This window comes from Mustela erminea, chromosome 17 (genome assembly GCF_009829155.1).
Source record: "Mustela erminea isolate mMusErm1 chromosome 17, mMusErm1.Pri, whole genome shotgun sequence".
In the NCBI taxonomy this organism is placed as follows: domain Eukaryota; kingdom Metazoa; phylum Chordata; class Mammalia; order Carnivora; family Mustelidae; genus Mustela; species Mustela erminea.
In genome coordinates, this window is record NC_045630.1 from 54,650,639 (window position 1) to 54,676,007 (window position 25,369).

Genomic DNA, 25,369 nt, shown 5'->3' on the forward strand with positions numbered 1-25,369 from the left:
AGATTGTAACACACAGAGAAAGCTGCACAATCATGCTAGGTCACACATAAGTGACCAATTGAATTACAATTTACCCTATAGTAGATATTTGAGCTAGCCTATCCCCTTGGTCACAATTGGCTCCCAAAAGGCAGGGCCCTCACTCCTTGGTAGCTAGAGAGACAGTATGTGTGCCCCACTGATTGGATATCTCCACCTGGCCTGACTCGCCGTTGTATTTGGGCTTTGTTTCCTGAGACTGGTTTCCCGGACTTGCATTTAAGCAAGTTCCCTGAGGGGAGAAGGGGGACGGGGCAGGGTCAGTTTAAGTTTTACTGCATAAACAACAAAATCACTGTTTAACCGGATGGAATCACTCTGGCTAAATAAGCCCTTAAATTCTAAAGTTTAGCCAAGCTGAGGGAGTTGTTAACACATTCTTGGTCACCATCTCCAAGGATTGTCAGCTTCTGGAGTATTCTATAGGCTACCCTTAGCTCAAGGTCACCCCAAAGCAGGTAAGTCTAATAAATGAGAGATGATGACCCTGTCTTTTTAAATTAGGGAACATAAACCCATAGAGCAAGGTTTTCCTTGGAGAGCATTATTAATAGTCTGATAAAATAAAACATTCCATTAGACTTGGAAGGGTGATTCAATCTTTTTCTCTTACTTTTTCCTCTCTCTCTCTTTCAGGCCTTGCAGGGGCTGTTTATATGACTATCTTCAAAAGGTTGCTTATTCTGGTTTAACATTAAGACTTTGTTTTTATAAGAATTATTTCTATCTGTATTCATTTCCTATAGGGTAAAATCTCTGACTGGATGAGATTCCAGTGGTGCCTGAAGTAGCTTTTCTTAACTTACAAAGAGAGATCTTCATCATCAAGTTTCCCCTGTAAAACCAAGGAAGTTCTAGAGCAGTCGTCTCTAATAGGACTTTTTTGTAGTGATGGGTATCCTCTCACCTTTGCTAATTAATATGGTAGCTATCAGCTACACATAGACACTTGAAATGTGGTTAGTGTCACTGAAGAACTAGATTTTTATTTACTTAAGTTTAATCAATTCAAATTTAAATTTAAATAACTACATAAGGTTAGGGGCTACCATATTGGAGAACACAGTTTTAGAGTTCTTAGAACTTTGCTAATTTTTGGTTTTACTTTTTATGTATTTACTTATTATTATTATTTTATTTATTTATTTTTTTGACTAGGCTCTATGGCCAGCATGGAATCCAATGTAGGCCTTGAACTCACAACCTGAGCTGAAATCAAAAGTCAGTTGCCCAACCGACTGAGCGACCCAGGAACCCCAGCTAATTTTTGGTGTTAGAATTCCATCTGTACTCTTTACTTTCTTGAGTGAGTGAGTGAGGATAAGAGCAATGAATTTTTTTGATTGAAAGGTCTTGCAGGTTTTTTAGATAAAATTTTCAGTAAAATGTAGCTTACAAGCAAAGAAAATCCTTAGTTCAAACTGAAAAATAAGTAAAGAAAAAAAAGGTCAAAACATTTTAAAACTTATGTGATGCTTGTATAAATATTTGGGCTTTTTTGTTTGTTTTTGTTTGATACCTGGCAGGCTCAGTCAAAGTCAATTAACCTAGTCATCTGAATTGATTGAACTCCTGGGAGTTAATATTCCAAAAACAAATTTAAATCTGTGATAATATTGCCTTCTGGGCAGTGTCCAGGTTGGGTTTTAAATTTGATCTATTAACTAACAAAATTAAACCCAATTATCCCACAGAGTCTCTAAAAGTTCTGCATAAGGTATAAATAATTTTCTAAGAGGTTACAAACTATAAGAATTTTCATTCCTTAGGCAAGAGAAGGAGATTGTTAGTTTCAGGTTGTTATAGTGATAGATATTGATATGTGAAAGGGAAAGAATCATGAGGGTATAAATCAGATCTTTTAATTTATTCTATGAAGTGTGGTATGGGGCCTCCTGGGTGGCTCAGTCAGCGAAGCATCAGACTCTTGATTTCAGTACAGGTCATGATCTCAGGGTCATGAGATCAAGCCCCATGTCAGTCTCAGCACTGAGTATGGGGCCTGCTTGAGATTCTCTCTAGGCAGCCCCCCTCCACCCCTGCTTGAGCACACATATGCACTCTCTCCAAGAAAAAAAAAAAAAAAGTATTAGGATAGACTTTGATTGACAACAGTGTATAAACAAAGATATCTAGAAACAAAGGTTTTATAGAAAATTATTTTACAGTATTTGTTCTTAAAAATGATAATGTTTCTTTAACTTGAAAGTAAAGTGCTTGTATGTGTGTCTGTGTTAACTTGCAAACAGTGTAGGAAAAAAGGGTATTCTCAATACTTTTTAAGTCATTGAAATTTAAGGAACACCAAAAACACCTGATTATGTACATTTTTCCTTCCATCCCACCCACCTGACCTTTTTAAAAAAAATAAGATGAAAAAAAAGCTTTGTTTTATTGATAGCCATTCATTTCTAAAAGCCAAAGTACAATTTAGGCATAAAAAGAGATCTTTACAATTTTAGTATTCTGAATCTGAACTTGAATTTGGAAAAGGCAAAGCCATAAGTTGCCAGATAAGACAAGACGGGAACATAAGGCATTAGTAAATTATCATCAACAGTATTTTGAAATTATGCTACATTTAAAAAAAAACAATGTTTAGTAGGAATGTTTTATTGTCTTGCAAAATTAAGAAGATAGTAGACTTTTAAGAGAAATCTCTATTATGTGGGCACAGGATAATTTAGTTCTTTAACAAAAAATATTTGCAGTAATTTTCAGACAACAGATTTACTAATACCTATTATGAACATTACATAGAAATACACAGTTGGGTAAATACATATCTCTCTTATCACTCTACCATCCCTGGATATTGACCTACATTACTCCAAATGGAAAAAGCTTGCTTAGCCTTCCCACCACCATGTTCCAGATCAAGGGAATGAGAAAGGGAAAATGGAGAAGGAATTAGCTCCCTTTAATAAAGGTGAAAGCTACAAGTTGCCTATATTAAGTCCATGCACATGTCATTGGCCAGAACTTGGTCAAATAACCAAGTTAAAAGTTTAAATTATAGAGAATTTTGAGAAACACACTCTCTAGCCAGGTTCCATCTGCCCTTTTAAAACTAGCAGGGGAAGTGTGAAATGGGATGATGGTGGGATTCTACTGGAAGACGGTGGTTTGCTGTATTGCATTAAGAAGCATTGCTCAATACTATGGTGAGTGCTCTGAAGTGTGTAAACCTGGTGATTCACAGACCTGTACCTCTGGGGCTAAAAATACATTATATGTTTAAAAAATATATATATTTTTTAAAAAAAAGCATTGCTAAATAATCAGACAATGTCTATGAACTGTAGGGGTAGAAAATTTTTCCCTTCTTCCTTTCTAGATTCTTTGGCTGGTCTAATAATTAAATGGATATAAAACAGATTAATGGGAAAAAATGTTTAATAACATATATAACTCCCGTATATAGAAGAGAGACCCAGGGGTAGTTAACTTTCTGAAATGACTGAAGCCATCACCTTAAATAAATAGCTTGGTCTTCAGCTGAAGACCAAGGAAGATGTTGTGGGTGGGGAGTCAGTTCTGGGGGATTACCAGGAAAATTACAGTAAACAGAGGTAAGGTTGTTGTGCAGATTTAAATCGAGGCCTTCTTTACTGATAACAGTTTCTAGAATCATACCCCTCTTCCTGGTAGAGTAAGGGAGACAAATTTTCTTATTTTTTTTTTTAACATTTTATTTTATTTTTTCCACAGAGTGAGAAAGAGAGAGAGAAAGAGAGTACAAATATGAGGGAGGTTTGGAGGGAAGGGTAGTGAGAAAAGAAACAGGCTCCCCACTGAGCAGGGAACCGGAATGGGGGAGCTCTGTTCCCAGGACCCTGGGATCCTGACCTGAGTCGAAGGCAGAGGCTAACCCACTGAGTCACCCAGGCACCCCTCAATATCTTTATATGTAGATGTACACAAATCCACTTCACTTCTTGGTGAGTGAAATTTCCTTTTTAAGGGAATTAGCTTCTTCTTCTTCTTTTTCTTTTCTTTTCTTTTTTCTCATGTGCCATGCTCTTACCTAGTACCTCTGCTCATAAAAAAAGGATTAAAGTGTAGGTTTCGCCATAAAATGATTCATACGTCATAGGTTCTTCACACACAGTAAATGTTCAGCCATATGCACAACTGAAGTAATTAAGGAAGTCGTGGCAAACATCCTGTGTTGCTGGGGAGCAGCTTGGCTCTCCGTGGTATCATAACATCTCCTGCTGAGCTAAATAGACTCTGAGAAAACAAATGTGTTGGTGGGCAACGTGAGAATTCAAAGCCAGCTGACTATTTAGTGTTCCAGTACCCAAGCCAACAGTCTGTCTAAGTACCTCTTTGGGAAAGCCGAACTCCACCTTGGGAGAAAAGTTACATATTTTGCAAGTGAATTTCCAAAAATGAAAACTATGGAAATATTGCCTTAGAATTTGTTATTTTTCATTGTTACTGACAGAGAATATCCTCCTGGAGGAGATAATTTTGCAAAGAAACTTGATAGTTGACTTGAGAAGACAAATCTCTTCTAAATATTTTTCTGTTTCCAGGATTCTTAACAATCTTGTCACAAGCCATTTTCATATGCTTATTTTAAACCTCACCTATTGTGAGGAAGACAGGAAGGTTCTTACCTTTTATTCCTATTTGTTTTTCTGTGAGATACATTCCCAGAGGACTATATAATAATGAAGTTCTGTATGAATATAAAATTACATAAGCAACAAGTTAAAAAATATACCTTGAATTATAAGCTCCATGAGGTTAGAGGGCCCCCCATATTATTCACTATTTATTACAGCTCTTGAAATATTGTATGGCCCATAGTAATCATTAGAATATTGTTGAATGTGTACAGGAGACTTTTAATATAAAACTTAGCTCCTGAGTGGATATGGTTGGACACACTCTATTCTTCGACTTAATAATTTCTCATGAGACATAGATTTTTAAGAATGTGAAAGTCATAGGACTGGAGATTCAGAAGTGGGATGGGAGGGTATAAGCAGAAAAGCATGATACTGGGTATATTCATGACAAATGAACATACATAGGAATGCTCTGCGCTCTATAGTGAACTATGAAAAACTTCTAGCATTTGAGATAGAAGAAAGTGATGTCGGCATTATATTCACACCTACGTCTCTAAGATGAGTAACATACCCAGCTGGGGTATTTCAGGAGCTGTGTGAGTAAGTATTGGTCTCTTCCGATATCTGAATCACTAGTATAGTAATATATTACTATTAAAAAGATTTTTAAAATCATCAACAGGTTTTTAAATGTGGTATCCTTTAAATGCTTCTAGTGAGAAAATAACATACTTCATGAACACACATGCAAGCTTATTGGCTCATTTGAAGATAAAGACAAAGTTTACATCTGGGTTCTGTCTTGGATACATAGCATAGACCAAATTGTCCTTTGGCCCCTCTCTAGATAAAATGGCAAACTCCTAACTCTGACTTTTCCTTCTTTCTGAAGTTTTTCCTGATGCTTTGGGCAAATCTGTTCTTTGTCTTTTTATTTTTAGGTTTGTCTGCATCACACCCAAATCATTTTAATTGTTTGTTTCTATGGCCATGCTGCTTCTGATTCAGAAATCATTGAGCACCGCTAGAGACTGAACATTTATATCTTCTCCAAAATTTGTAAATTGAAACACCTACTCGCCAGTGTGATGGTATTTGGAGGTGGGGCCTCTGGAAGGTGATTAGGTCATAAGAGTAAAAGCTTCATGAATGGGATTAGTGCCTTATCAAAGAAGTACCAGAGAGTTCCCTTGCCGCTTCTGCCAACTGAGGGCACAGGCAGAAGATGGCTACCTGCAACCAGAAAGAGGAATCTCCCCAGAACTTGACCATGGTGGTACCCTGATGTTGGACTTCCAGCCTCTCCAGCTCTGAGAAATAAGTTTCTATTGCCTACATTTTTTTTTTTTAAGATTTCATTTATTTATTTATTTGAGAGAGAGAGAGAGAGAGAGAGAGAACGTGAGCATGAACAGGGCAGAAGGAGAGGGAGATGAAGACCCAGCTGAGTAGGGAGCCCAAGGCGGGGTTCGATCCCAGGGCTCTAGAATCATAACCTGAGCTGAAGACATATGCTTAATATACTGAGCTACCCAGGCACCCAGATGTCTGTTGTTTATAGGCCGCTGGCTCTATGATACATTGTTACAGCAGTCTGAACAGACTGAGACAAGCATAGAAACAATGAACTGTATAAAACATTCCTTCTTCACCAAAAGAAAAAGAAAACAGAAACATATCCAATGAATGAATGAATGATAAATAAATGAATCTTGGTCTTCTGTTCTCTCTCCTCTTCATCTTGTTCAATTTCATGCACATTTCCAAAGAAAAATAATTCATACAGTTAGATCTTTCGAAATAGACTTTTCTACCTAAAACCCTGCTTTTATATAAATATTTACTAATTTGATCAGGACCATTTTAGTTTCATCCTGCAAGTTGAATCTTGGGAAAATATTTTTATTATATTTGCTTAATTGGTTAGAATAGTGCTTTAGCAAAATTAGGTAATCCCAGAAATAATGTCATTCAATATGGTGAAATGGTACAAGATGTGAACAAAATTTAAAACTGAAGTGAAATTTTTCTGAGTATATGTTCATAATGATACACCTACATTAATTCAAGAAATGATATATTATGTCCCTCACAGGAATTTCACAAAAATGTCATGGAGGTTCGGCCCCATTGTGGGATGTGATTAGACAGAACTTTTTCCCTACAGCCACCGGTACACCTTCCTGCCTCCTTCCTTTCCTAATGTCTGAGGCTACCCATTTCCATACGCTTTTGAATCAAAAGTCATTCGTATTCTGGAGAGTGTTTTACTGTGACTGATTTGGGTTTTTTATACATTCCCATATTTAGGAGTGGTTTAACAGAAACACCGATTTTGTTCTCATTGATCTATCCCTGACTATAGTTTGATTACATAGGATTTTTGTATTCTCTTATCTCTTCTCTATTCTCTGAATTCTGTTCTACACTTTTTCTTTTTCATAACCCTCATTTATAGTACAACTGAGTACTGCACAGCAGAAAAGAAAATTTATACGGCTTTCATGAGGAACCTATCTTTTTCAATACACTAGAAGGCTAGTGTATACTTTACAATTACCTACTCTTTGTTTTCTATGTTGAAACAGGGGATTTTTTTTCCTACCCATGAAAGGAACAGAAATCTAAAAATCTAAAAAGGTTCCAGTTCAATTCAAAACCCTGAATCTAACCAGTTTGAATGGGTATTAAATGGAACAAAAAGTCTTCCCTCATTTTTCTTGAATTTGTTTTTATTTTTATTCTAGTAAAAAAGTATGATCGATCTATCCTCTGTACCACGATAATCAAATATTGCTTCAGTCAGCAGGTAAAGAGAGAACAGTTTTTACAAAATGCCTTTATGACCAGTCCTATAAACACTCATAGTTTATCTTCTTTAAAACTGTGTAATGTCCGACTGCTTGGCAAATGCTGACTCAGGCCAGTATCTGGATCTCAGCATATGTACCTATATTAACTACTTGTTGGGGCTTATTCCCATGATGTTTGCAAATTAAGCTGAGTTACACATTTTGTCTCTTTACTATGCCCTTCACTATATGAGGTAATGAGAAATAAGTGGGACATAGATAATATGAGGCAAATAGTACTTTAAAATTCATTGTAACTTTTATTTTTCTTTATTTTTTTTTAAAGATTTTATTCATTCAACAAACAGATCGCAAGTAGGCAGAGAGGCAGGCAGAGAGAGAGGAGGAAGCAGGCTCCCCGCTGAGCAGAGAGCCCAAGGCTGGCCAGGCCAGATACCAGGACCCTGGGACCAGGACCCGAGCCGAAGGCAGAGGCTTTAACCCACTGAGCTACCCACGTGCCCCTCATTGTAACTTTTACAATAAATGTACTTTTCAAGACTAATAGAATGTTTTGTTTGCATCTTTATTGTACACACCAATTGATCAGGAATGCAGGGAGGAAGGGAAGACCTTTAAAGTATGTTGTCCGGCAAAAGAAAGACACATTAATATTTAGCATTTGCTTTGGGTCATAGTCTTGTGCTGCAGCCCAGATCCCCTAGGAAAACGGCCTCTGAGATGAAGAGCAGAAGGAAGGAGGAGTACTGTGAAGGGCTCCAGGAATCAACATGTGTAGAAGGGGAGAACAGAATTGGGCAGAGGGAGAAGTCAAGGTGTAATGTAATCTCCATAAAGCTTCAGTTAACCGTACATGAGTTTTATTTTGTCTTGGGGAGAATAAGCTGAATTTGGTCATGTTGATCAGTTGTTATGGAGAAGGCAAGTCCAAGAGTGTAGTATTGAGCACAGTGGATCTCTGCAGTTGAAGCAGTCCCTAAAAGTGACAGCTGAGGGCTGCCTGCCATCAGGTCTCCCAGAAACTGGAGAACAAGTCCTTCATTCCTGAAGGGGGATCCGGGCAGCACAGCATTCACTGCAGATGGGCTTGCCATATGCCATGAATCAGTCATGTCAATTGTCGCCATTTAGATTCAAAAAGAAAAATGTAATAGAAAATTATGTTAGTAGTTTAAAATTCATGAAGCAGCATAAGCAAAGTTACTCTAGTCAACAATATACCTATTATGCTAATTGTATCTTCTCTGGGATATTTTTGAATGAGAAGTAATGGTGTTATTTATGGAACAAGCATGTTAGAAATTAAGGAACTAGAAAGATGAATAAGATAGTAACATAACTTTCTAACAGGATTTCCTACCAACTCTCACAGAGTTTAGAAGAGACAAGATGGTGACACAAATAAGGGTTCTATGAGGATGAATACCATTATGTAGAGTCAGATAGCGTGCTTGGAGTTGGAATAGTTCAGATAGTTCACTGAAAGTGAGATACTTCATACACAGGGTTCATTTGGACTGGGCTTTGAAGCTAGAAGAGGATTTCATTATTAATAACAGATATTGGCTGGAAGAAACAAGGGATTGGGACCTAAGTAAAATGAGTATATAAGTGAGTTTAGAAAGCCCAGGCTGTATATGGGAAACAAGAAAATTAATCAATACAGCTAGAGTAAAATGTATGTGATGGGGAAAAGAGGGTGGTAACATGATAAAGTCAGAATGAGAACAAATAGACAAGCCCTAGCTTTCAGATATAGGAACTTTAGTTTTTCCACGTGTATTAAATGAAACATTTTAAAAATGTGGGGGCTTAAGTGGGTAGGAGAAGAATAAATGAAACAAGATGGGATTGGGAGGGAGACAAACCATAAGTGACTCTTAATCTCACAAAACAAACTGAGGGTTGCTGGGGGGAGGGGGTTTGGGAGAAGGGGGTGGGATTATGGACATTGGGGAGGGTATGTGCTTTGGTGAGTGCTGTGAAGTGTGTAAACCTGGTGATTCACAGACCTGTACCCCTGGGGATAAAAATATATGTTTATAAAAAAAATAAAAAAATTAATTTTAAAAAATAAAAATAAAAATTAAAAAATGTGTTAAAACTGTCAACATAGACTTCTATACCCTGTAAAAATATCATTCAAAAATCAAGACGTTTTCAAATCCACAGAAGCTAAGAGATTTTCTCTCCAGCAGATCCTCATTACAAGGATTGTTAAAGGAGGTTCTTCAGGCTGAAGAGAAGTCGTTCCAGAGAATGAAACAGGCTATATCTGCCAGAAAGCATCAAGTGCACTGGCCAGGATGAAATGTGGGGAAATGTAAAGATTCTTTTTCCCCTCTACATTTTTCCGTGAAATTACTGGCAGTCAGAACAAAAATTATAATATACTGTGAGTTTCACTGTTATGCTGCCTATGGAGATAAATTAAATGATAATAACACGGAGAATGGGAGGGACAAGGGAATTATTATGCAGCTGTAAAGTTTTACACTGTGAATGAAGCAGTATAATGATAATTCAAATTCGAATGCTTTTAAGTTAGGATACACTCTCTCTCTCTTTTTAATCTTAATTTAAAAAAAATTTTAAGTAGGCTTGGGGCTTGAACTCATGACCCTGAGATCAAGAGTCACATGCTCTACTGACTGGGGCAGGCAGGCGTTCCAAGGATGCATTTTCTAATCCCTAATACAGTGGCTGACAAAGTATGGTGTGCTGATCTGCAACATTACATTATCTGGGAACTTGCCAGTAGTACAAATAGCTAGGATTTATCCACACTTCCAAAGCTAGACCCTTTGGAGGTAGGTAGCGCTCAGGTACATGTATTTCAGTAAGTCATTCAATTTATTTGGATGCATGTTAAAGTTTGCCAATATGGATATGGGTGCAGGCACTACACTTTAAGCCATTTGGGGTGACTCTATTGATTTAAATATTTTGGAAAGTCGTGTAGAAATGTACACGTTCATACCAGTTTATTTGATATTTCCTTTTCAATAACTTTAAATTGAAATTTGCAAAGTGAACAATAACAAATGCACAGATTTATGCACTGCACATAGTTTATAATATCAAATAAACGGAAGCTATCTATATTCTGCCGAGAAAGGAAAATGTTTGATCAAGTACGACACAGTCAAGTCATTCTTCCATTAAAGTTGATGTCAGACTTATTTGTGTGGACATGGAAAACTGTCCAAAACATGCAATTCAATTAAGAAACAGATTGCAGGACACCTGGGTAGCTCAATAGGCTGAGCGCTCAGGCTATGATCTCAGGGTTGTGAGATCCAGCCCCAAGCCCTAAGTTGGACTCCAAGTTAAGTGGGGAGTTGGCTTGTGATTTTCTCCCTCTCCCTCTGCCCCTCCACACTGCTCATGCAGACTCTCTCTCTCTTTCTCTTAAATAAATAAGGAATTCCTTAAAAAAAATAAATAAAATAAAACAAAATACAAAGTTCAAATCAGAATTTATAGTGGGATTCTATTAATGTAAATATGCATTTATATATAGTTTGGGCAAATCTATTACTATGTTTAAAATTATGGTTATAAAACATGAGTTTAACACATGGTTTTTAAAAAAAAGGCAAACAATTGAAAATAACATAACAATGAAATTTCTCACTGTATCACTGACTCAGATTTCCCTATACCAAAGCCAAGTATTTTTAATGTTTCTCTTATTAAATCTAAAGTCACTATTTATAAATTCTAATATGCTTATATCTCTATTTCTTGGTTAATCAAATTTAGACAATAAATACTAAATCTCTACTTCAAAAATAAGAGCATTTGCTCATTTATATTTTCCTTTAATACATTTTTCCTTCCTCTAAATTTATAAAAATTCTGTAATTGTTTTGTCTCATATCAAGTATTTAAAAATTTTTTATTATACACTTAATCTTTTGGTACTTGACCAGTTAATGTTAGATAACATTCTCTAATTCCCCAGTATATAAAACGAAAAATTAACAATTTAGACTCCCTTTTATTTCCCCTTTTCACATGCCAATTTGTGTGAGCTATAGCATTATTTTCATACTGAAAAGATTTAGAATATTTGCATTCTATTCTTAAACTGTAATTAAGTTTTTACGGCTGTAGGTTGATTTTAAAATTTGAAAATTTTCAATAAATGACATCTAATCTATAGTGATCATATAAATAAAGTGCAATTTACAAGCAAAAATATGATGGGATAGACAGATGAGAAAGGAAGTATCGCTTTCTCACTCTATGACACTTACCTTCTGCCATTTAAAAAGTAATATTCTAAGAGTAATTGAATAGATCAAAGTCATGACACATTTTTAAATGCTTCATATTTTACTCACAATTTTCTTACATAGCACTTTGTATTGGGGGAGAGAGGCTTATCATTACCCTGCTTTTTCTCTAAGCACTCACCTTTAATATATCCTTAATATTGTCATTCTTTTTAATATTTTTTAAGATTTTATTATTTTTCAGAGAGAGAGACAGAGAGAATGTGCCCAAACAGGGGGAGTGGCAGACAGAGGGAGAAGCAGACTCCCTACTGAGCAGGGAGTCTATTCCAGGACCCTGAGGTCATGACCTGAGCCAAAGGCAGATGCTTAACTGACTGAGTCACCCAGGTACCCCTTGTCATTTCTTTTAATTAAGCTATTTGTTTCATGGTGTCCACATTTTTCTAAAAGATATCCCTGTAAGAGGCCTATATCTTCCTGCTAAAGCATGAAATATTTGCCTATATGGGATGACTGCATAGTTAGCTGTTAACCTAGAATTTCTGTTTCTGTTTCTACTGTTTCTTTGATTTTAGTAATTCTTTTTCCTAGATTACTGTTTCCATTTCATTATTACACACACTTTTTTCCACAAAAAAATCATAAAAGGTATGTTTTCTTAGACTAAAAGATATGAAAATTGATATTTGAAATTATGCTGACTTACTATAAATTCCAGGAATTTTTATAATGATTTTATAATAATTTACAGTCACTTTCTCCAAGTTTACTGAAAATTCATTTGTATTGTCTTCTAATATCTCGTGGTCCTGATGGAAACTTAAATGCCATCAAAATTTTATTCCAATACAGGTAGTGTTACCAGAAGTTACACTGTGCCTGGTATAGTCTTGGGTCCTTCTTATTGTTCTAGAGCAGTTTTAGTGACACCCCTTTCACTGTAAAATTGTCCAGGATTAGATTACAAATTGTATAGGAAATTGCCTTTATTTTTGTATGTCTGAAAATTTATGAAAACTGTCTGAGTCACTTTTTATTTATTGAATTTGGCACTTAAAGACCCTATCACTTGAAGATTTATCTTTAACTCTTGAATATATTCTTCTATTTCTTCTTTTTCTTACTATTATTACTATTATTATTATCATTATTATTTTACTCCATGTTCTCTCCTTTTTATTTCTAATTTCTTGTAAATGAACGTCTTAAATTGATCATATTTGTTAGCTTCTTTTTTTCTTTTTACTGTTTTTTTTCCTCCTACATATTTTCTGACTTACTGCCTTCAAGCTAAATGTTCTGGAAAATTTCTTGATTTTTGCCTTCAGATTTTCAATGGAGCTTTAATTTTTTTTTTTTTTTTTAAGAAATCACCTTTTAATTTTTAAAGATTCTTTTCTCTGTTTCTTTTTTCATAATAGATTTCTAGGTTTTCATTGAATTATACATTTATACCTGTAAAAGAATACTACTTACATTATTTTGACATTCTTCTTTCAACTCTGAATTACTGTTTCAGCTTAGCCAAATTCTTTATTCATTTAGATCCTTCAACCTCTGCGCTGGTTTTCTCAAATATCTGCTGTAACTTTAGATTTCCATTCTTATTTTTAAATGAAGATTAAGCTGACCCATATTCACAGTTGGCTTAGGTTTTTTCATTTCTGGGTGGGTAAGCTTTCTTCTTCTGTAATCCCCTGACCCCTTCCACCTACAAGAGTTTACTAAAAAGTCTGCTTACACAAACGTCAACTGATAATCTTTGCTAGGCTAGAGAACAGACAGATGAATACAATCATCTCAAATGCTGGAAAGTTAATATCAAAAGCCCAATTCTTCCCCAAATGTAATAGAATGAATGCACTCTTCTCATTTTTGCCTGGGGATAATGGCTGAACTGTAAGCGACTCAGCACGGAAGGACAGGAAACACTGCAAGCCAACAAGGCTTGAGTAATCAGCCTATTCTGGTCAGTCCTATATACATCTTCTGCAATCCCTATCCAAGAATTCTATGTATTGGCTCTCGATGGCCTTGAAAAGAAAACAAACCCATTTCCATTGTGTCTTTCTCAGTGACATCTGGGTTTTTTCTCCTCTGTTCTAATTAAATGTTAAGACCCTTCCATCTACTTTCCATTTTCTACAAAACCAATTACAACCTGGGTAAACTGATGGCATCCCCCTAATTCTCCTCAGTATTATGCCTTTGAACCTTTTTTCACCTTTCATTGACATTTCAACAGGATTTCAGGGGAGAGGAAAAGGAGCATTCCATCTATTCCTTTTTAATGAACAATGATATTAATATTTCGGGGGGGAACCCATATGTAAGGAAAAAGTTTTATGTTAAAAAAATTGGTGAAATTCTGTGTTAAATAAATTTAGGAAGCTGCTTTACTGCAGGATTTCTCAGAGTCTTTACGATTTTATTCATTTATTTTAGAGAGAGAGAGAGAGAGAGTGCGCACACAACAGGGAGAAGAGCAGTGGGAGAGGGAGAAGCAGACTTCCTGATGAGATGCGAGCCCCATGTGGAGCTTGATCCCAGGATCCTGAGATCATGACCTGAGCTGAAGGCAGACACTTAACGGACTGAGCCACCCAGGTGCCCCTCTCAGAGTTTTAAAAGGACATTTTAAGGTCAGTTTCCAAGAACAAGATATGCTAGAATAATTCAAAAGCCTTATTTCTCCTATGCAATGTTTATAGGGGAAAAAAAAAAAAAAAACTTGGGTAAGGAACCAAAGATATTAGATTAACAAACTAAAACGCAGCATGAGCTCTTAAAGAATAAGAAATCTCAGGGTGCCTGGGTGGTTCAATCATTGTCTGCCTTCAGCTCAGGTCATGATGCCAGGGTCCTGGGATTGAGCTTCACATCAGGCTCCCTGCACAGTAGGAAGCTTGCTTCTCCCTCTCCCACTCCTCCTGCTGTGCTCCCTCTTTCACTGCCTCTGTGTCAAATAAATAAATAAAATATTGATGGGAAAAAAAAAGAAATCTCAAACTTAAAAAATATAGAACTAGGGATGCCTGTGTGGCTCAATTGGTTAAGCCTCTGCCTTCAGCTCAGGTCATGATCTCAGGGTCCTGGGATGGAGTCACAGATGGGGCTCCTTACTCAGAGGGAAGCCTGCCCTTACTCAGAGGAAGATCTTTCCCTTTTCTGCTCCTCTTGCTTGTGCTTTCTCTCTCTCTCTCTGTCAAATAAATAAGTAAAATCTTTTAAAAACTATATGTACAAATAAATAATTAGTAAACAAAAAACTTTGAGAATTGTGACATTTTTAACTAAATTTCAATTCAGTTAACTTTTACAAAGACTTATACTGGTACTACAATGTATTATGATTTACAAAATTGTATTTTACTAACTTCATACACAGTTATAAAAATGTAGAATATTCAATCCCTTTTGCACTATAAAAAAAAGGAGTAAATGATAATATGGATAACCTTGGGTGACTTGGGGGTTGTTTTAAATAATAATCCAAACTTTGGGATTCTATTTAAACTCCCCACACTTTTTTGAGATACTGTGAAAGTAGTTTCCTTATGAGATTTCTGTTTAGATTGGAAATTCAATGAGAAAACCTGGTTGACAGTATTTCAACATTTCTAGCTCCCGCTTCGCTTATTATCTGAAAGCACTGAGGGATCAACAATAAAAAAAAGTAGTGAAAATGGAATTTTGCTTTAACTTTTTTAAAGTTCTAAAAGGTTTTGACTGAAGACAAAATTTGGAGAAAAAGTGAAATCTACTTCAGCATATATATTTATCTCTTATTGATCTATTTGATCAAAAACAAGCAACATAGCAATAAATGCATAAAGTTGCCTATTTTTATAGTAGTTTAAATAGAATGCATAAATGATATTTAAGTGTGGCCATAGAATCTTAAGATATATTACATCCCAAATCTTTTGAATACAACATAGTTGAAGTTTCATATGTAATTATTTGAAAACTGATCATTACTGGATTTAATTTATTCTGGTGTTTAAATGACAAACTTCTCTGTACCTAAAATTACTGGTGGCATCATTATTTCTGGTGCTTTAAGTTTCTCTGTGTGTAATATTATTAGAAAAACAACACTATTTCTTTGCAGTTATGGAATGAATAAATCATGGGGATGCAAGGTACAGCATAGGGAATATAGTCAATGATATTGTAATAGTGTTGTATGGTGACAGATGGTAGCTATACTGTGGTGAGCAGAGCATAACATATAGAAAAAACAATAACACTATTTTTAACAACATATTAAAAATATTTGGCAAGAGATGCTATTTTGAGTAATCTTACCACTCACTCTCCCACAAATGCACACACACAAAATAAATTTTTTAAAACTTTCTTCAACCCTGGATATGGAAAATTTAAGACTGACCTGGAAAGAATTTAGAAACAAGATCAACAGCAACATTGTGAACAAAAAAACCACAACTGAAATGGAAACACACAGGGCATTATAACTGTTTTGACTTAGTTCCCATCTGCTAAACTTTCAAAATATATCATAGTTCTCAGACCTCCTCACTTTTTAACCATTGAATAGTATTTTGTTGTTTTTGTTGTTTTTAATAGAATTTTATAGTACTTTTGATTTCTTAAAATGTTTTAATATATTTTATATATTTAAAGAACTTGGGCAAGCATCTTATCTCTGTATTACAGATGCCTCTCTTATGGCATAAACATTTTTTTGGCATCAGGAAAACCATCATGCATTAGTGGTAAAACCAGGTTTTGCCTAGAGATGCCTGGACCATTCCCCTCTTCCCATGGCTTCACTGTTTTGAATAGCGATGGTATGTAAATCTTACTGTATTCTTAATACACTGATTCCCTATTTCCGTTTTTGAAATGCTGTCTGATTTACTGAATACACTTCCTTAAAGACTTTGGGGAGAAAAGTATCTTGTTTTATTCACATTATACCACACGGTACTTTGGGACACAGTTTCCAAGGAAAAGAAGAATCTATTACAAACGTCAGTCACATGACAGGGATACACAAGTAAAGCATGAAAAGCCTGGAATACAATGTTAAGCATATGATAAGAAATCAGCAAATGGTAACTGTTACATCGTTATTTATGTAAGGTCTTTCCACATTTACTCCTCATAATAAACAAGCAAGGTAAATATATCAATCTTAAACATGAACAAACTGATACATAGTTTAAGTTACAAAGATGAGGATTCTCAGGTTAAACATTTTGGAATTTGGACTTTAAAATGCAAAGGCCAACCTCTTTCTGTAACGGAGGAGGGTTCCATGGGCAGCAAGTTTCCAAACTCTCTGTGATGGAGAATCATCTGGAGAACTATAATTTTTTTTTTTTTAATTTCCAAATTTCAGCATTGAAATAGGGCATGGCCAAAATATTGGCTTATACTTTCTTTTCGGACCTCTGGCTTTCACAACTGTGACAGGACACATTTGTGATAATTTGCTATAGAAGCCCTACGAAATTAATACACCCTCTCGCGTGGCCTGGATATAGTAAGTGAATAAGTGAAAAATAATATTACATACTCTCAATTATCTTTAGGATGCTAGAACACAGATGAGCTATATGTGAATAACAAGGAAATTCTTTGCTTAAGTTTACTCTCACAGGAGTTACTACATTCTGCCTTTTAATTGAAAAGTTGTTTCTGTTAAAGAATTATGTATAATAGAGTTATAATGTGTTAAGTATCATGCAGAGTTCTGAGAACACAAAGATAGATATAGTACTCCCTACCCTCATAGACTTCTGTGGAGAATAGACACAAATTAGACACAAAAGACATTTACAGTTTATTGAAAAAAAAAAAAAAAACTATGGTAATTTTAACTGCAGAGATAGGCACAAGATGCCTTGGGAGCAAAAAGGAAGAACACCTGACCGAACTTGAGAGAAAAAGTGGATTAGAAAGAGGGCACCAGAAAGATATAATAAGAGATCTTATCAGAGCTGAGGCTAATACCTTGTCCTTGAAAAGGTAGATCACAGGAGTGAGTGTCAAAAGGGCTCTCTTGAAGTATCTATAAATAAGATTTTTATATAACATTGATTTTTTTTTTTTTGTCCATACATTGCTAACTACCTATTCTATTCTAAGGGTATATTTAAGTGTTGATTTCATTCCAAAAAAATCTAATTGCAGTTTTGGCTTTAGTTATGTGTTTTTGGCACTGTTCCTTCTTTTTTAAATCTTCACAGTCCAAATGCCTACAATATACCAAACTTATGAATATTTATGAACTAGATTAATGGCTTTTTGATAAGGATCATGAACACATTTCCCTCTATGAGCCGAGTCCATTCATTCATTCAAAATTATTTATTGAGCCTTACTATGTTTCAGCCATAATTACTTCAAAAGATACTGACTTTTAGCACACATTATGAGGACTAAATAACTAAAGATATTTTATTTTTCTTAGGTGAGGGTGTTAAATAAGTATTTCATTCTCTGATTAAGATTATGGGAGCTAGAATCTTAGATAAATTTATGAAACTAATTATAGAATATTGTACATAAAGAGATTTGAAATTTAGGGGCACCTGGGTGGCTCAGTGGGTTAAGCCTCTGTCTTTGGTCAGGTCATGATCTCAGAGTTCTGGGATGGAGCCCTTCCACCAGGCTCTCTGCTCAGTAGGGAGCCTGCTTCTCCCTCTCTCTCTGTCTGCCTCTCTGCCTACTTATGATCTCTCTCTCTCTCTCTGTGTCAAATAAATATATAAAACCTTAAAAAAAAGAAAGAAAGAAAGAAAGAAATTGGAAATTGAGTGCCCTGGATTTCTTCCTTTAACATGATAGACTTAGTTTGGACAGAAAATGGTAGGTAGGTACAAGAAATGAGAAAGATAAAAATGTGTTAGCAAAAAATAATACAGCTATTTTAAGAACTGCAGAGACAGCTGGATGTCTAGTATATGATAGGGAGGCATTAAGAGTTTATTTCCAGAACACCCGGCTCATTCTGTAATTCTCTCTGAAATATTAAGTAAGAATAAACTGAAAGGTTGAGTTAGCTCAAGAGAAGTCATGAGCCTACGATCCTGTAAATATGATCCATATTTAACAAGGAAAATACTTCTAAGAATAAAAGAAAATGTATTTTCATGCATCCTATGGACGTGGCCATTTTCTGCAGATGCTTCATAATGTACACAGAAAGAACAATCAACATGAATGATAAGTCAAAATCTCAGGTAGTGGATGGGAAGACTAAAGTTAACCCAACCAAGATAAGCTCAACCAGTAAAATATACTTGGACTAACCTCAGTCTGATTCCTACCTGCAAACCTATATGAGTCTTAATTCCAAGATGATCAAATATTTAAATTTAAAATATTAAAACACAAAGATGTTAACACAAGTAAATTTAAAGAAAAAAGTCTTTAGAGTTTTTTCTAAAAAGTCTTTAGAGTTCATGCAATAACTTGGACAAATTTCATAAATATGATATTGACCAAAAGAAATCTGACACAAATAAACAAACACTGTATCATTTACTTATTTAAAGTTCACACCAGGGAAGGGACACCTGGGTGGCTCAGTCAGTTAAATGTCTGCCTTCAGCTTGGGTCATGATCCCAGGGTCCTAGGATCAAGTCCTGCATCGGGCTCCCTGCTCAGTGAAGAACCTGCTTCTCCCTATGCCTGCAGGTCCCCCTGCTTGTGTTCTCTCCCACATGCGTGCTCTCTCTCTCTCTCTCTCTGACAAATACATTTAAAAAATAATAATAAAATAAAATAAAATAAATAAAGTTCAGGGGCACCTGGTTGTTCAGTGGGTTAAGCCTCTGCCTTCAGCTCAGGTCGTGATCTCAGGGTCCTGGGATCGAGCCCCGTGTGGGGCTCTCTGCTCAGTGGGCAGCCTGCATCCCTCCCTCTCTCTGCCTGCCTCTCTGTCTACTTGTGATCTCTCTCTGTGTGTCAAATAAATAAATAAAATCTTAAAAAAAAAAAAATGAAGTTCACAACAGGGGAGAAGGAAGGCGTTGTGTTTAGGAAGAGGAATAAGGGAAGTGGGAGCTTCTAAGGTGCCAGTCATTCTATTTCCTGACCTGAGTCCTGGTTACATAGGTCCACTCACTTTCTGATAATTTATTGAATTGCACACTTGTGATTTGTGAACTCTCATTTATGTATGTTAAGCGTACATTAAAATGTTTAAAAAAAACTTTCTTAAGGCAAAAAGATCACAGGGAATAATGTAGTTAGTAGAAATGACTGTTATGTACTGAATTGTGTCCGCATCCCTCCCCAAATCTGTGTATTGAAACTCTAACTCTGCGACTGTATGTGGACAGGAGTGTTTAATGAGGCGATTAAGGTAAAATGAAGCTATAAGGGTAGGGTTCTAATCCAACACAAGAAGAGAAAGAGAGATCAGGAATGTGCAGGCCAAGAGAAAAAGCCTGGTAAGGACACAGACAGTGAGCAATGGTGAGAGCCAAGGAAAGAAGCCTCAGGAGAACGCAAACCTGCCAATACCTTGATCTTGGACTTCTGGCCTCTAGAACCGGGAGAAAACAATTTCTGTTGTTTAAGTCACCCAGTCTGTGGTACTTTATTATGGAAGCCCTAGCAAACTAGGACAGTGACCAAGGGAGGAAACTATCAGTATGGTGTAAAAAAGCATGTATATTCTAATATTTTAAATAGATTACATACATAGATAGATAGGGGAGCCTAGGTGACTCAATCAGTTGAGTGCCCCACTCTTGATTTTGGCTCAGATCATGATCTCAGGGTTATGGAATCCAGTGCCACGTCAGGTTCTGTGCTGAGGACAGAGTCTGCTTGTCCCTCTCCCTCTGTTCCTCCTGCTTAGGCTCTCTCTCTCTCTCAAATAAATAAAATCTTTTTTTTTTTTAATTTATTCATTTGAGAGAGAGAGAGAGAGATAGTACAAGCAGGGGGAGATATAGGAGAGGGAGACACTGTTCTGAGCTTAGACCCCTATGTGTGGCATAATCCCAGGACCTGGAAATCATGACCTACGCCAAAGTCATATCCTCAGCCATCTGAGCCAGCCAAGCATCCCAATAAATAAAATCTTAAAAAAAAAAAAAAGATAGATGATCGTATACACAGAAACACACACACGTAAATGAAAACTTAAATAGCATTAGCTAAGGATATTATTTCTAAGAGAAAAAATATATTTAATATTAAAATAATAATAGTACATAAACAACTTGAAAAGAACGCTTAACCATATGTTAGGCACTGTTCAAAGTTCTAAACATGCATAACTTCCTTGAATCTCGTGAGGTGCAGTATGTATCATTTTCAACCTTATTTTATGGGTGAAAAAGCTGAGACTCAGAGGGGCTAACTCAGGCTCCATATGTATTGATTGGTGAAGCAGGGATTCCCGCCTAGGCAGCTCAAGTCCAAAGTCCATGCTGCTGACCACTTGTGTTGCACTGCATGTGTTAGTATTAGCAATGAAATGCCATTTTTCACCTATCAGCCATACAAAGATTAAAACACCCAGAGAATGCCCAGTGTTGGCATCTAATGCACTTTCAGCAGGAATATAAATTGATCTGAGCTTTTTAGAGGGCAATTTTACAATTTATATCAGGTCCTTTTTTTAATCACAAAGGCAAGAAACAATGTAAGGACAAGGATATTTATCACAGGGCTATTAATAACAACAACAATGTGATACAGTATAAATATTCATCAAAGGAAAATTTGTGAGATAAATTACTACATGTACATTCAAAGGGATCCTTTGTATCTATTAAACATGATGTAATTGAGCTATAGTTATTGACTAGAAAATATATCTATGACTTATTGTTTCATATAATATTTGCTTTTTCAAATTTTTCTTCCACTGCAGGCATTGTACCTCTTTCTTCTTCTTTTTTTCATTCTTTTTTTTTCCTTTTTTACAAAATCACTAAGGAAGCTTTAAAAATGACTAAAAGTTAGCCTTGCTTCAGAAGGCAATTAGTTTTTCATTCATTAAGTCAAGAAAGGTTTGCTGAATCCTCACCATCTGCAAACTCTTTTCAAGGTTTTATGGACACAGTATCAAGGAAAAAAATGTCCTTATGGAACTTTCATCACCAAAGATACTCAAATAGTAGCTAAATAACAATTTGGAACAGGTGGTTCTTTATGTAGAGTAAATTCATTTTTACTTGATTAGGCAAAAAGATCTTTGAAGTTCTTTTCATCCCCAAATGTCTCTAAATCTATAATTTAAAGAACACAGTTTCAAGTGTTAAATGTTCTTTTGCTGCTCCTTGAACTTTCTAGTGCAATTTATCTGTCAGGAAAAGAAATTGAGCTATGGTTTAACTATGGAGTTACAGCTTAAAAATATATTTTTTAAATAATCAAAGCTTGATAACTAACCCAACCATTAAAATGATAGATACACAACTGTGAGTATATAAATATATATATTTACATATATATAATATAAATGATATTCTTTTTGCTAAAATGAGTCGGAAGGAGAAAATATCTACGTAATAAGAAAAATAGGTCCTGGGACATAATTTTGGAATCATTCATCTTTTAGGAAGGGCTAAGTAAATCTTAGTTTATAATTCTAATAAATAATAGAGTACCTGGAGTATCAGGAAATTAATCAGTATTCATAAGGTTCTTTGGTGTTAATTTATCACCTTAACCTTAGCTCCTATTTCTTTCATCTTTTTTCTTTTCCTTTTTTAAATCTTTGCTTTGCTAATGGAAGAACAAGTCTGAATGCTTGTTAATAGGTTAAATAATAGCCAATCTCTGAATTCCTTAAAATTCTCAGTATTGTTTTAAAGGACGTATTTCAATGAAAATACCAATACCCCTATATCAATATTTAACTAAATACAATTATTTGACACTGTTTTAACTAAGTTATATACATATATATGTGCATATATATGTAGATGGATTCTTTTTCTCCTACTTTACTTCCATTCATTCATCTATACAAAAACATTTTTTTAATGCTTTCCATGTGCCAAATATTTCTCTGGGCATATAGAAATGAACAAAACAAATGGTGTCAGCCATCATGTAACTTTTGTTCTAATGGGAGAAACATATGATGAACAAATAGAATTCTGTTTGATAGGATATAATTTGAACAACCTAAATATAATAACTTCTATTGATTTGATCATCGGTTATAAGGTGAGCACATTAAATCTGTTATTTCATAATTCCTTACAAAACTTTGAAACAGGTGTTATTAGGAGAAGTTTCTTTGGTGCTCAGAGGTAAGCGACTGATCCAAAGTCCACTGGCCAAACTAGTACAAACCCAGTTTGTCACGTTACTCTCAATCTCACATGCTTTGCACTATGGTGTTCTGCCTTTTATTTTAAGGATTAGCCACAATTTGTTTACCTAAAATGTTACTTTAAGCAATTACTTTTTTTATAAGATTTTATTTATTTACTTGACAGATAGAGGTCACAAGTAGGCAGAGAGGCAGGTAGAGTGAGAGTAGGAAGCAGGCTCCCTGCTGAGCAGAGAGCCCGATGCGGGGCTCGATCCCAGGACCCTGGGAGCATGACCTGAGCCAAAGGCAGAGGCTTTAATCCACCGAGCCACCCAGGCACCTCTAAAATGTTACTTTTAAACATGATGCTTTCTTAGCTCAGACTGTGATAAGAATATACCATAGATTAGGGGGCTTAAACAATACACATTTATTTCTCATAATTTGGGAAGTCAGAAGTATAAAATCAGAACCTAGTTCTGAGGATGGCCCTCTTCCTGGTTATAGATGGCTGCTTTTTCACTGTATATGTTATATGGTAAAGAGATAGAAAAATCTCCAGTCTCTTTTTCTTATAAAGAGACTAATCTTATCAAGAAGGTACCATCCTCATGACATCACCTGAACCTCGTTACCTCCCAAAGGTCTTGCCTCCAAATATATCACATTGGAGATTAGGGCTTCAACGTAAGAATTTTGGGAGAACACATTCAGTCAATAATAGATGCTATCCCTTAAGATATTGTAAAAATAAAGAAAAACTACCATTATTATTTTCTTTATTCTAAAAAAAAAAATGAATCATACTCATTTTAGAAAAACACAGATATTGAAAATCAAGATAAAATTTGCATGTAATTTCATATCCTAGATATGGCTATTAATAATAGTTTGGGAGGATGGAAAGATAGATAATAAAGAGAGATAGGTAATAGATGATAGGTAGATAGATATTTGATAAATAGATAGATTTGTTAAAGGAATTGGTTCTCACTATTATGGACGTTGAGAAGTTCCAAGATCTGTGGTTGGCAAGAAGACTCAAGGTACCTTTCTGGTCTGAGTATGAAGACCTGTGATCTGGAGAGATGATGATGTAAGTTTTAGTCTGAAAGTCAACAGACTTGAGACCCAAGAAAAAATAATAATTCAATTTGCACTGAAGTCCAGAAAAGACCCTGTCCCACCTCTCAGAAGTCAGGCAGAAGGAGTTACCTCTTACTCATGGAAGCATCAGCTTTTGTGTTCTATTCAGGCCTTCACCTGCTTCAGTGATGTCCCTCCACAATGGGGAGAGCAATCTGGTTTACTTAGTCTACTGAGTTCAGTGTTAATCTCATACAAAACAACCTCATAGGAACAACCAGAATAATTTTAACCAAATATCTGGGCACTAATAATTTTAACCAAATATCTGAATGACCAATATCTGCTCAAGATGACATAGAATTAACCATCACAGCAACTATTCTTAGTTTATTACTTGAATGAAAAGCTATGAAGAAAGATCAAGGCTAACTCTTATTTTATCAAAAAGGCCTGGATCTTGGCCCTATGAATACAGAAACTAGATCTCAGGAAATTAGAGTTAATCGGTAACACAAGAAAATGGAGATAGTATGTGTTGACAACTCAAGAACTTGTCAGTCAAAGAAAGGAAAGAAACAGGTAGAAATCAGAGGAGAATATGGAATCAAAAGTAAGGTTGTCTATGGTTGCCTGTTTTGTTTTGTCTTGTTTTCAAAATGGAATAAAATTCACACATGCTTAAATACTGTTGGTGGGTACCAAGTAAACAAGAAAAGAGGTTGAATATTTGGAATAGAGAAGATAATAGACCTAATGAAGATTTTGGTAAATGTCAAAGGGGATAGGATTCAAATCAATGGGGAAGGTATTTTCCTGAAACAGGAGAGGGAACACCAATTTCATGTTGCTGGGATGGAAAAAGTAAAGATAATACATAAGCAGGCACATTTCTACCCGTTGTGTTTGGAAACTGAGACAACTGCTATTCAGTGGCTTTGGCTCCATGAACTAAGATGTGGAGTCATGCACTGAAAATTCCCCGGGTCTCTCCAGGGTTGTACGTATCAGAGTTACAAACAAAAATGCCACATATAAATAAGCATGTAAACGAATATTCATTCAACATTGTTATGGTAACTGAAATAGTGGGATTATAGTGAATGTATTTTAAAAAGCTTAAATAAGTTATGAACATTATGTCAAGAACATTACACAGCTACTATAAAGAACGAGCTAGAGCTATAGTAGTTGATTTGGAAAGACTTCAAGGTGGAAAAGAAAGGTACACAGCCTACTTTATGGAGTCCTTTTTAATTAACTAAACAATGGCAAAGAACTATGTATGTACAGGTGTGTGTATGTGTGTGTGTGTGTGTATTATAATATGAGACTGGGGA